General features: G+C 37.0%; 1 protein-coding gene across 7 annotated transcripts in view; it reads left to right on the top strand.

The window, feature by feature from the left end:
- Window positions 1-13,400, top strand: part of Grm8 (glutamate metabotropic receptor 8) — an 867,398-nt gene that overhangs the window by 211,892 nt on the left and 642,106 nt on the right. The window contains exon 1 of one of the 7 annotated variants that reach the window (XM_087204575.1): window positions 11,404-12,015. The exons of the other annotated variants lie outside the window; for them this stretch is intronic. The gene's annotated coding sequence lies outside the window, so the exon portion shown is untranslated. Of the gene's footprint in view, window positions 1-11,403; window positions 12,016-13,400 lie in introns of those variants that run through there. 7 annotated transcript variants of the gene reach the window in all.

Here is a 13,400-nt window from a genome sequence, read left to right on the forward strand (position 1 = left end):
CCATTCCAGGAAATTTTGCCATCATGGCCATCTCAGAATGGTCATTCACCACACAAGCTCCATCTTAGTAATGTGGCTGGAATCCCCTTAGTATTACAGTTGACACTGATTTGCTAAGTTTGAGTCCTCAGACTAAATTGCTAAAGTTCTTTGGTTATTGCTAGATGCCTTAACAATTTGTATTTGGGATGGTGGATGCAAATTATTCTAAATGACATGATTTTGATTATCATATTCCTCATATCTTTTGAGAATAAATTCAAATGATTAAAATTTCAATTAGAGCTTTCTTAATATCAGGTATTTTGGGAAGTTATCTTCAACTAATATGAGGAAGTAGAAGGAGTGGAGAAACTTCAGACTGACTATATTAGGGTAAATGTTTTATCTAGTGGAAAAGCATTCTGTGTTTCTATTTGTTTTCAGTGGTTTGAAGGGACCAGGCACAACCAGTTACATAAATATGTGCAATTATAAACCATGTCTCTTTTTGTTGTTCTAAGTCACTAGCATGCTTGCAGGAGATTTGTCTAAAAGTATGTTTTACATGGTCCTTGGAGTGCTGCTATTTGTGAGTAAAACATTTAAATAATAATAATAATGACAATTGAGATGAAAATAAACATTATTCTAACAATGATTTATCTAGCTGGTGAAGACTGGACTTGACATACTAGTCTAAATTGGATTGAGTTTACTTTTGCTATAAAAGAAATGTCAGTTTTATTTAATGACACTTTTAATTGCTTGTATCTAATGCAGGATAATAGCCTTTAAAACAAAGGGGAGGCATTTAAGCATAATTAGGAACTCTCAAGAGCAGATTGTAGAATGAAAGCATTGCTTTTATCCATCATAGGGAATCAGAGAGGAGAGAGAGATCAAGAAAATGAGAGACAACAAGAAAATAATAAAGTACATTCCACAGAGTTTCTCAAATCAAGCTAAATACTGAATGGGCAAAACAAACTTTCACAAAATTAGCTTAAATTGTGGTGAATCTCCTTTAAGAGTTTTAAATAAAGAGTAATTCTTGATTTGGATGGAATTCTGTGTACTATTCATATGGACTGTTGTCACATATCAGGAATCATTTAAACAAGAATACAGCACTTGTTAATTCCAGTTGTGTGGCTTCTTTTGCTACATGATTTTGTACCTTTTTTTTTGGTATCGGGAAGTGAACTCAGGATCTTGCGCTTGCCCTGCAGGCACGGCAACGTTGGGCTACATTCCTGGCCCTGCTACACGATGATAGGTTTGCATTGTAGAAAAGCTCACATGCGATTTAGTTCATGAGAAAATAAATATTTTTCTCTAAAAATCGTTCCTTATGGTGCTCCTCTGGCAGGGGCTGTCATAAGAATCCTTGGTCACCAGACAGAGATGGTCAGCAAAGTAAGGGAAGCAGGATTATCATATGGATGGGTTGTTGGAGCCAGGACTGAGACCAGAACCTGCTTTATAAAGCCTATTATCAGCTGTTTTTAATCATGCCTTAGAGATCCGGGTGCAGGAGGCAGCATAGACTTTTGGGGGAGAATTTCAGCCTCACCACTTAATAGCTAGGCAACTTTAGAAAAATCACTTAGCTTCTCTGAGTCTTGTTCTCACCTACAAAATAAAACCTCTCTCATAGGGTTGATATGAGCATCAGATGAGATCATGTCTGAGAAAGTACTTTGTAAACTCTTAAATGCTACACAAAGGTTAACTATTTTCCCATAATGTGGTTTATAATTGCATGTGTTTAAGTATTCCGTGAGTCACAATGTTACCTCCAAAATCCAAGGACTGATATGTTATTCTGTGACACTCATATTAGACCTCTCCCCAGGTACAAGCATTATAAAAGGTTAGCACTCTATTAAGTAATAGATCTATTGCTCTACTAAATTATTCATGATTATGTGTTCAGTGAATTATTGGTTTGATTGAAATAATCATCAGGTGTTCTCAAGGCTTTGGAGAGAAAGCAGATAAATGACATAAAGTTTCTTCAATTTGATGACTTTGCTGTTATTAAACATTAAGAAAAAGCAATTAATGGATTTATGATGCCATCAATTTCCAGTATGGAGTTTTTAAGAAATTATCCTTCCTTTGAAGTAATAGTTCTTTTAACAAATCAAAGCTTTTCAGAAAAAGTTTCAGAGTAGTGAATGATTTCAACTATCTTTTGAAGATTGGGATGTTTTTAAGGTACTAGAGATTGAACCGAGGGCCTATGCACTGAAGTACATCCCTAGTCCTTTTTTATTTTTAGGCAGGGTACAGTTGTTTTTTTATAAAAAGGAGAAAAATCAATTTCTTTCTCACAAAAAATATATGTTTAAATTTCTGTTAGTGTTGTGATGAATGAATGAATGAATTAACAGGTTTGGTTAAAACCTTGGTGCTGAGCTTTTTCTTGAGAAATAGTGCTTCCATCTCTATCCATGACTTCTCTAGGAGGATCTGTGACCATGGAAGTCATAAACCTCATGAGAATTTCCCTCGGGTCCCCTGTTGTCCTATCAAACTGCTCATATCTAAAACTAAACCAGTTTTTTCCTGCTCGACCACAACAACCCACCAATGTCTCTGTTTATATCTTTCTTCCCTTCTCTCATGCCCAAATTCTTTGAAATTGTAATTGTTTTTTAATCCAATAGAGTGGTGCCTCATTTCATGAACTGAATTCATTCCATGAGTCTGGGGAAGATGGCCACAGTCCTGTTCATCACCTGATGCAGAGTTTGAGAACTGAAGCACAATTTTGCCAAATGCTTTTGGTTGTGAACTGAGTTGTTCACAAAAAGAAGCATTCATGGACTGAGGTATCACTGTATTTCTTAATACAATATGAAGCAAGTCCTGACTTTCATCCCATTGAAAATATCTTTGGTTAAACCTTCACTGTCCCATGTCTCCTTGTACCAGCCCATCCAGCTTTCATGTTCATGGTGTAAGTGCCAGTTCTGACCTCAGTGGTCTGCTCGCACCAATGCTTTCGAATCTTTCCACGATCCCTCTTTCATGACAGCATTTTTTTGTTTTTATACAGAGAACAATGAATCTCTATTACATGCTCCCTCAAGCCCAGTTTGGCTTCTCTTGTAGATTTTTTTGTAATGTGTGTTTCCCAGACTTGCCAGGGTTCTCTGCTCCTGCTTCCCTAGGTTTGGCCCGGTCAGTCCCCTGCCTGCTCCCCGATGCAGTTCTTATTTTCCAAACTCTCTGGGTTTGACTTCTCCCCTTCAGGGAGTTTGGGGAAGTCTAGAATCAAGATGGGCAAGAAACTGCTTCAAATAAAACTAGAAATTCCATACAAAACAGCTATTCCCTTCTAGGTATCTTCCTGAAAGACATCATATTACAGTGATACATAAATACCCATGTTTATAGTGATACAGTTCCTAATAGCTAAATCTTTAAATGACCTATATGTCCATTAAAAAGATGAATGAATAAAGAAAATGTGGCATTTATTACATAATGGAATACTACTCTGCCACAAAGAAGGGTAAATGAATCATTTGTGGGAAAATGGATGCACATTGAGATCATAATTCTAAGTGAAATAAATTAGACAAACAAGTTTAACTATCACATGGTTTCTCATATAATAAAGCAAAAATATGAATAAAGAACAAAATAGGAAAAAGAGAATATTTTGCAAAAGGGAAGGGGGGAGGAGAGAGGGAAGGGGAAGGGGATGCAAAAAGAGTTAAGATGTGTTATGCACAGCTACCATCTCTGTGAAGAATGTAATTATTATGTACTGCAAACGTGTACTAATGCACAATAAAAACTGAAAAACATTGAAGTTTATGAACTTTGACTTCAATGTGGTCTTCTTTCTTTAGTTTGTCAGTCTGAGGTTATCCTTGTATATTGTGAAAAAGCAAGTATAACCTATACGGAAATGCAGTAGACTGTTTCCATTCTGGTGGGAAAACATTCTGGCCAACTTCATGCGTGCAACCCTGAATCTCAGGGAGTAAGCAGAGAAAGCAGAGATGGCATTGTACTGATCAAACATATGCTATCAGGAAGAACAAGCAAGAAATGCAGTGTGCACCTCAGCTGGTCTGGGAGAAGGATGTGGGGACAAGATGGAGTTGGAACTGAATATTTCACTTGAGAGATCCCAAAGCCAGAGATTAGTCAGCCTTGTAACTTGATCTGTGCCTACTCACCTAGAAACTTCAGGAAAATGGTAAATTGAGTTAATTCAAAAATAACATAGATGAATTTAAAAATGCTAATGAGTTATTTTTTTAAATGATGAGCTAGCAGATTAATTCAAGCAAGTGAATTTTGCAGTTTGTATTATTTAATAATTATGTTGTCTTTCGAAATCATTAGATGTGATTGAACTAAATGAGATAACATACACAATGCACCTAGCACAATTTCTAGTAGCTGGTCAGTCCTTAAGAAATGGAATGCTTTTATTTTTCCCTTTCCCTGAATTCAATAGGTTAAAAAAATTACTCACAGAATAAAATATGATTTAAAGTCTCTTTGTCGAATGCTCTCTTCCAGTTCATGGGAATCTCAAAAGTTCTCAAGAAGTTGAAGAAAAAAATATGAGGATAAAAAGAACAAGGGCAAGTGTTTGTTATACCTGTCTCAGATATACAATGTGGGGATGAAATATGGAAACCGACAAGTTCTATGTGAACACTTTCAGCCTTCGCCCTCTGTTATGGCTTCTATCTAGATGTCTCCTCAAAGCCTCATGTGGTCATAGGTGAGGAGCTTCGAAAGTGCCTAGATTAGGGTGTGTGATACTGGGATTAAGGATGTGATGCTGGGATTAAGGGGACCCCACCCTGGGTGTGGGGGAACTTCCCAAAGGGCAGGTAGCCTGGATGGAATATAGAAGGGACAGAAAGAAGGCAGGCTGCTGCTGCTGCTTCTGTTGTATTGCTGCTTGCTACCTTCTACTGCCATGAACTGTTTCTCCTCTGTGATATCCATGCTACCCACCTTGAAGCCAGCCAATTATTGAATGAAACCTCTAAAAACAATGCGCTACAATAAACCTTTTGTCCTTTAACTTTGGGTGTCAGGTATTTTGTTTCAGCAATGAGAAAAGTAACTAAGACAGATTTTAGTACTGAGAGTGGGTCATTGCTGTGACCTTACCTGACCATGTGGTTCAGGATCCTTGGAATTGGCTTGTGGGAAGAGTTTGGAAAGGGTTGGGGATGCTGGCCTTGAAATGCTTTTAGCTGTACTTGACAGGAGATTTTGGTCAGAGTTCAGGAGACCAGAATGCTGATAGAAGTGCTGTTGGTAACGACCAGGCTCAGGAGATTTCTGTTGGGAAAAAGGACTGCATTGGCTGTTGGACTCCAGATAACGTGGTTATGGCTTGACAGAAAGTTTATCTACATTTTGCTCATGTCCAGAGACTACTTGAGGCTGAGATTAAAAGGCAGTAGACTAATTAATCTTGCAGAAGAAATTTCAAGGCAATCTAATTTTGCATGGCTACTGTTAAGGACTTTTAGCCAGATCCATGTTAAGAATCAAGAGCAAAGAGCTCAGCAGAATGATTTAAAATGTTTTGTGTTTGGCCAGAAAGGAAGTGCCAGTAAAGTTGTGTACTACAAAGATGGAGAAGAGGAGAAATTGGTTGCTGAGAAGGATCAGGATGATAGAAAACATAGCCTGATGACATCACAAGAACCAGCAAGACTCTAGCCTTTTCAGCCTGAAAATTGCAAAGATAAAAGACTTCATTTTGAGAAAAGAGCCCCAGAGCACCAGAATGGTGGTGGCCTAGAGAATTTGTTCCTCAGGATTAGGTTCATAGTGGTCAGCGATCATGCCCTTGATCCCTACAGCTGAGAGAGAAGGAAGCCTCTGCACTGCTGTAGCTGGCAGCACACCTTGGTATCATCTACGTGGTGCTGGTTTTAGGCACATACAGAATACAAGAGCTGTAGGGTCAGGAAAGCCTCCACTCAGATTTCAGAAGAAGGCCTGGGAGGCCAGGCTCTGTGCCCCTGGGAGGGCAGTGTGTAAAGCTGTGAGTGTGAAGTCACAGGTGCAGTGGAGACCCCAGAAGGTTGAAGAAACCAGCAATGTGGATCGTCTAAGGAAAGCTGCAAGGAAGGAGCAGAGCCAGAACAAGAGAGAATCCATAAGAGCTGCAGCCACATGCAGTGTTGTAGGGGCGGACCCACTCTAGCCCTTTGGAGTTCACAATGTGCCACAGACTACTTCAGATGCTAGATATGGAACTACTGGACTTAATGTTTGCCCTGCTGGATTTTGGACTTGCTTTAGACCCATTCCTTTGCATCCCCCTATTTGTACCTTTTGGACTGGCAATGTTTATGTTGTTCCACTATATGTTGGAAGTGTTCAACTTTCTTTTCATTTGTACAGGGCTTCATAGCGAAGAGTTTGCTTTAAATCTCAGAGGACTCTTTACATTTGGACTTTTTAGCAATGCTGAAACTCTTAGGACTTTAGCAACTCTTAGAGACGGACTAAATGCCTTTTTCATAAAGGGAAGTACATGAGTCTTTGGGGAGCCAGGGACAGAATGTTATGGTTTTCACCTAGATGTCCCCCCAAAACCTCATGTGGTTCAAAGGTGGTTAGATTAGGGTGTGTGATGTTGGGATTAAAGATGTGATGCTGGAATTAAGGGTACTTCACCATGGGTATGGGTATGGGTGGAAATGCCCAAAGGATGGATAGCCTGGATAGAATATTAAAGGGATAGAAAGAAGGCAGGCTGCTGCTTCTATTGTGTTGCTGCTTGCTGCCTTCTGTCTGCCATGAACTGTTTCTCCTCCGTGATATCCCTCTGGCATGCCCCTTGCCTTGAAGCCAGCCAACTATTAACTGAAACCTCTAAAAACTGTGAGCTACAATAAATGTTTCCTGCTTCAACTTTGAGTGTCCTGTATTTTGTCTCAGCAATGAGAGAAGAAATGAAGACACTCCCAAACCCACTGTATTACTATTGTATAAAGACATATTTACACCCTGTTTGAGAAAGGCAACATGTGGAATCCCAAATGTATAAAATAGGCAAATCATTGGCAACTCTACTACAGAAATTCTTTGCTCTTACAAATACTTAAATTAAGTTTTAAAAATTTGCAACATGAATCTGTTGCATAAACTGAGTTCTGTCTAGATAAAAAGAATATTACTATACAACTGAGTAAGTCTGCAAAAATTAGAATTTTCTGGTATTGCTATTCTTGCTTTGGATTTTTTTTTCTCAAAAGATGTACTTCTTAAGGAAAGAAATGTCGAGAGCTTCCCTAATCCCCCATACCAGTGTCTTCCCATCTTCTACAGATCTTTTGTCTCTATCTTCTCATTGTCTATGGTCCTTGACTTACAATTGTTCCACATACGATATTTTTTAGCTTTATTATTGTGCAAAAGTGATAGCATTCCATAGAAACTATATTTTTAATTTTTATCTTTTCCCAGGCTTCACATATATATGTGGTTCTACATTCTCAAGTAATGCTAGATAGTGGGAGTAAGCCACAGCTCTCAGCTGCTAGCAGCAGGATCCTTGGGAGGGAGGGTAAATGTGTGCATATGGAGGGACAATTGGTCCTCTACACTGTATGAGCATACTGTATGTTCTGTAAGTTAGGATCTCCCATAGTTTAGATTGCTTGCTGCATTTTCAACATGATATTTTCAACTTATGATCTATTTAGAATATTTTCAAAGTATGACATAACTTCATCATACATGGAGCAATATCTGTATTCTACTTTCAAAAGTATATCAGTTTATTGTGTAACAGGAAGAAAAAGTCTAAAAGAGCAGGGGAATTGGGAAGGGTAGGGGAAGGGAAAAAGGGAAAGGAAAAAATATGAGAAGAGGAAAAAAAATGGAAACAAAGTCTTTGCAAATAGGGAAGGGTGGAGGGGGTGAAGGGAGGGCAAGGGAAGGGGGAAAAAGAAAAGAACCAAGAGACTCATGTAATGGTACAAGATCCCAATGATGAATGTAACTGTATTTTATACCGAAAATGTACCAATAAACTTAATGGGGGGAAAAAAAGTATATCAGTTATTCAAGTAAATTTCTCATTATGTCTTACTTCTTTACGATTCTATTCATGACAAAATTTTATAGATTTTATAAGTGAGAAAGAGTTGGCATTTGGAAATTTTTCTCTGTCATAATCAACTGTTAATCATGGCAGATCTAGGTGATAATACTCTTTGTCATTCTATATAATACATCTGTTAATGAATATAAATATATACATATATGCATGTATCTATAGTTTAGATTAAAAGCCATAGACTAAAAATTTCACTGTTTTAATTACATAATTGTCGGACCGGGAATTTAGCTCAGTGGTTTCACCACTTGCTGTGCAAGCGCAAGGACCCGAGTTCGATCCCTGGTACCAAAAAAAAAAAAAAAAATCATTAATTACATAATTGTTCACCTGAATTCTAAAAGGATATGTGTATACCTGCCTTAGAAATGACGTTTTGGAAATGTGTTTGAAAAGTTGCCTCTCAACATCATGTAATTCTCAGAAAGATGAAAGCAAGTCTTTTTGGGCAGAAATTCCCTAGAGTTTTATTCTCTTGTCTTGTCTAGTTTTTAAATACCTCTTAAGGATTATGGTAGCAGTAGAAAATATCTACCAGCGGCTTTTATGTTAAGGTAGAATGACAGAATGTATTACGACTTACCATTGACTGGGATGAAGTGCTTTTGTCTACAGTATATTTAAAAACAAATATTATTCAATGCCAATTTTTAAAAGGTGAAATATCAGCAGGGATTTTTATAGTCCATCTCTATGTATATTCTGGAAAATAAGTTACCAAGATCTTTGGCTAGTCAAAGGCTTTCAATAAAACACAAGTGGCTTTGATTTCCAATTTGTATTTGGTTATGAAGCAAAAAGGGACACATTTAGCTTCATGGATAGAAAGCTTCCCTAAAAGATAACCATATCACATTGATGTAGTACATTAAGACTCATCTAGAGACTGTTTGTAATTATGATGAAGGATTACGGTAATATGAGTACGTGAGTCAGTACTGCTCCAAACAGCATTTATATGAAAAAATCATTTAGAGAAAGCATCTGTGAAAGGATGGATTTAGGCTGATACTTCACGGTCTCCTGTATGTCTAGCTTTTTGCATTTGAATCTAGAATTTGTTTTCTCTTCTGCCTGATCAGTTTTCAGGAACAAAAAGGTTTTATCACCCTTGTAGGATCTTCTTGGCAACACTAGGTCATCTTTTCCATTTTTGAGTCCCCAGAACACTGTCTTATTATTAGAGCCCTTAGTAGATTGTCTTGAAATCTGTTCCTTATCTGTTTTTGTTGTTTGGTGAGTTCCTCAAAGTGACCCTATTGCTTCTGCTTACTTTGAGTCCTTTACTTAGCACAGTGCCTGGCAATCCAGTGTCTGGATTAATGAAAGAGAAAGCACAAGGTGACAATATTCGCAAACTGCCCCATGAGCCAGCAACTCCATCTTTTGGAAGAGTTCAAAAAGTTAATTCAGATAACCTTCAGATAAGTGACTCATCCAAATGCCCAGGCATATAAAGATTGCAAACACGGTGGCTCTGCTTGTTACCACCTCTCTAATGACAAACGCTGTCATAGCTGTCAACATTTCTCTAACATAAATTTCTCTACTCATAACTATTGACTCCATCTGCTGCCTGACCTTCTATACTTGCTGTTTCATAATACTATAGAAGAGGAATGCCAGATGAAGGAAACAAATTGGAAGACAGTGGATAATAAGGGCAAGAAATGAGGAATTAGGTTTCTTTTTTCATCAGTCCAAACAAGATCCTATATTATGCCCTGGGGAAAAAAAGATTAACATTTGTAAATATTTATCTTTAAAATAGGGGTCAAGTGTTCATCTTTGTGGAGCAAAGCTAGTAAAGATCCATGAGAACTATCCTTGCGGCAACCAGTCTCTTGAACTTCTCCTTGTAACTTTCAAATGCTCCTAATCTGAAATCTAGGAAGTTTCTGGAGGCCAGGAAATGATTTCTCCAGTTACTGTTCTCCCTATTAAATAGGAGTGTTGAAACTCCTCAAGGAAAACCTTTTACTCTGTCTTGTCCTTCTTGGGGCCAGGCTGTGCGATGTCGTGAATTTAATTTGATGATATTATGCCATGACATTGTGTCAATATGCGATGATGTGTTGTGATGGCACAGCGTCATCACGTGGTGACGCAACATCATGACGTAAGACGTCACAACGCCAGTTAAGTGATTTCAGGAGGCTTTAAATTGTGCAATAAATCTACAATTATTTAACTAAGGCTTGAGATCTTAGGTAGCATGGCATTTGAAGTGTAAATTACAGGTTAGAAAATGTTTCTTGGCTTGAATTATGGCTGTTTTTTTACTTCCATATGTCTCCTAGAAATTGTAACTTCAGTTCTTACACAGGTTTAGAAATCAAAACATAATTCAATCAATAGATTCCTCCTACCACAGGTTGTACCTATATTCACTTTCTTTTGTCTTTGGAATATGAGCTGGAGGTAAATTTAAATGTAATTTCAAAATGTGATTTAGAAAATATAATCTACTCTTGCATATTTGTTAAAATTATTTGGAACCTCAGAGTTTCATGTAAAATGATCTATAATTAAAATTATACTGTAACTAATATCTTTCATATGCATACATTTCATAATAATATTCTTACACTAAGATTCTAATAATATAAATGTGTTTAAAATTAAGAGAAATGATTTGTAAATATTGTGTGTGTGTATGTGTGCGCATGTGTGTATCGATCCAGGAAAGCCTTGTAACTACTTTGTGCTTCAATTCTATCCTGAAAATGAAGTTATCACATTTTTTTCGAATTTTACCTGGATATTGTACAAGCAAATGATGGAATGTAAATGTCCTTTGTGTTCTTTGGAGCAACTATTATGTAAGTTTAGGATAATAGTAAATACCTTTTCCAGAGCTACATAGACTATGTTTAAGAACTTGACATCAAATGAAGGAAATATTTGTTAAAATATAACTAAGATCTGTTTTATTTTTGATACATACCTTTTCCCTCTTGATGGCTTCATTTTTAGACTTATGTGTTCAGAAATGAATTAAATGTGGAAGTAGAAAAGACAGTGTATACACAAGATTTTATTTGTGATATTTACATTTTTGCTAACTCCTCCTGTCCTGTAACTGTGTATGTTTTTAACTAGTAAAGGAACTTTACCACCCATATTAGGGAGGATACTGTCTGAACAGAGGTTCGAAGTTCCCTTGTTCACATTTAGCTTTGGCCATTCACAATCCAGCGAATATTGAAAAAGCCTGATGTATCTTGAGGGTTCTTCGTTATTTCTGATTTTCCATGGTGAAGCAAAGAGATTGCTTTGTTGTTTTAAAATTCACATTTGCTTCATCACCCATTCAGTAACTGCAGTAAAAAATGCACCAATATTTTGTGCCTTCTGAAAGTGATACATGACTTTTTGATGGAGTTTGAAATGGTGGCTGATTACTTTTGAATACTGAAGCACCACTGGTTGGCAGTTCACATCTGCAGCAGGGAAAAACAATTAGCAAATTTGTGAATTATCTTTGGTTTACACGTTAAACAAGCAGAGTAATTCTTTATAACGTTAACCAGCAGGCTGTGGCTTGATTACAGGATATTGTTGCTCATTAATAAATGGAGCTTATTTTTAGATTTTGCCAATGCCTGTGCATCTTGCTTGCCTTTTTTGCAGCTTAGTCACATTATGGGCCTATCTCCAAGACTACCTACATAATCTGTAGGGCATGATATAAAAATTATTGCGACTTCTAAGACTTGAGGGAAGAGCACTGGACCAAGTACACAGTGCATCTGAATGCAGGGCCTGGTGCAGCTGCAGAAGCTGCCCTCCCACCTGGCTCTGTCTGTCCTGAATCCAGATCACTGGATCCTGCGGGATGATTCACAGTTTCTGTAACTGATGGCCCAGTTGTATGATCTGTAGCTTCGGTTGGATCCTGTAAGGTGAGTTTTGAATTAAGTATAATACTTTGATTTCCCTCTAGATGATCATTTTCTTTTGGCTAGTAGTGATCTGTGGTGATTTCCTGATTTGCTGGACTCAAGAAAACTTGAAGCTTCATTCACAAAATTCCTTAAATAACTTGAGTTAATGAGGGTTAATTTAAATTTGGGAAAGGCTCAAATTTAAAATTTAAGAAAGCTGAATATCTTTTTAAAAAACTTGTATTATTTTAAAGTTTGTACAGTTTTCAGAAAAAGTGCTGTTAACCAGTACTTATAACTGTTCAGTCCTACCTGACCTGTGGCAAAGAGTGGTGCATTAAGGAATTGAAATGCATTTGCACAGAAATCATAATATAATTACAATATTTTTAATGGTGTGTTTTTAATGGTGTTTTGACTTTTGATATAAGGTCAAGCTTTCCTCCAAGAATCTTGTTTACAGTAACAATTTACTTCACAGATGTTTTTCTCCCCTGAGTGATAGAAAACTTTGATCCTACTTCCCCTCTTGAATCACTACAAATTTCATTGGTAGAATCTGAAATAATCAGGCTTTGGTGGTTATTCCACCTTGAGAAGAAGTGGTGTGTGTGTGTGTGTGTGTGAGAGTGTGTGTGTGTGTGTGTGTTCATATTTAGGGATGAGTGGGTAGTAGATTGAACTTCAAACCACAATTTACTGAGATCATGGGTAACAGGAATGATTCTTTGCAGTTATCTTCCTTTTAGCAGCTTTCAGATTATAGTTTTATTTCCCTTCAGGTTTGCAAATGACCTAAAAATTCATTCAGACAAAACTCAGTGAAGCCTTAAACTCTTATACAGTATCCCACCAGTCAGCTGGACCGTTCAGTGTATTCTCTCTAGTCAACAAAGAGAAACTCAAAACCTCTTAACATACATTATGTGTCAACTCAATTCTCATTTGACCTCTAGGTCATTCTGAAGACTATTTTTGCTCTATAGGCTGCTTTAAAAATATTTAACTGTCATGTTCTTTAGTTTTTATTCCTTCAGACTAAACATGTCATTTAAAAAAAATATGTCCGTCATTTGATATGAGGAACTTTGAATTTTTTTACTTTTCTGATATGAGAAGTTGAAAGTCTAGTTTTTTTATTTCTTGAGGGTTAAATACCAGTTTTATCTTTAAGTTTCAACACAAAAAACTGTCTATAATATACAATTAAATAGACAATGCCAAGGCCTATGGCTTCCTTGTCTCAGATACTTTTCTTTTTCCTATTATTGTACCCATAGGAGGCACCACCTTTTGGGTAGTTAAGCCCTATCTCTATTGTTGATTGAAATTGAATTTATTTTTAACTAAAGTCACTATATGTCTTTCAAGATAGCTGCCAAGTCATTTTGTAAAAACCATTC

Source organism: Heterocephalus glaber, unplaced genomic scaffold (genome assembly GCF_053883595.1).
Source record: "Heterocephalus glaber isolate CG9 unplaced genomic scaffold, H.glaber_assembly_v1.0 deba00000546, whole genome shotgun sequence".
Classification (NCBI taxonomy): Eukaryota; Metazoa; Chordata; class Mammalia; order Rodentia; family Bathyergidae; genus Heterocephalus; species Heterocephalus glaber.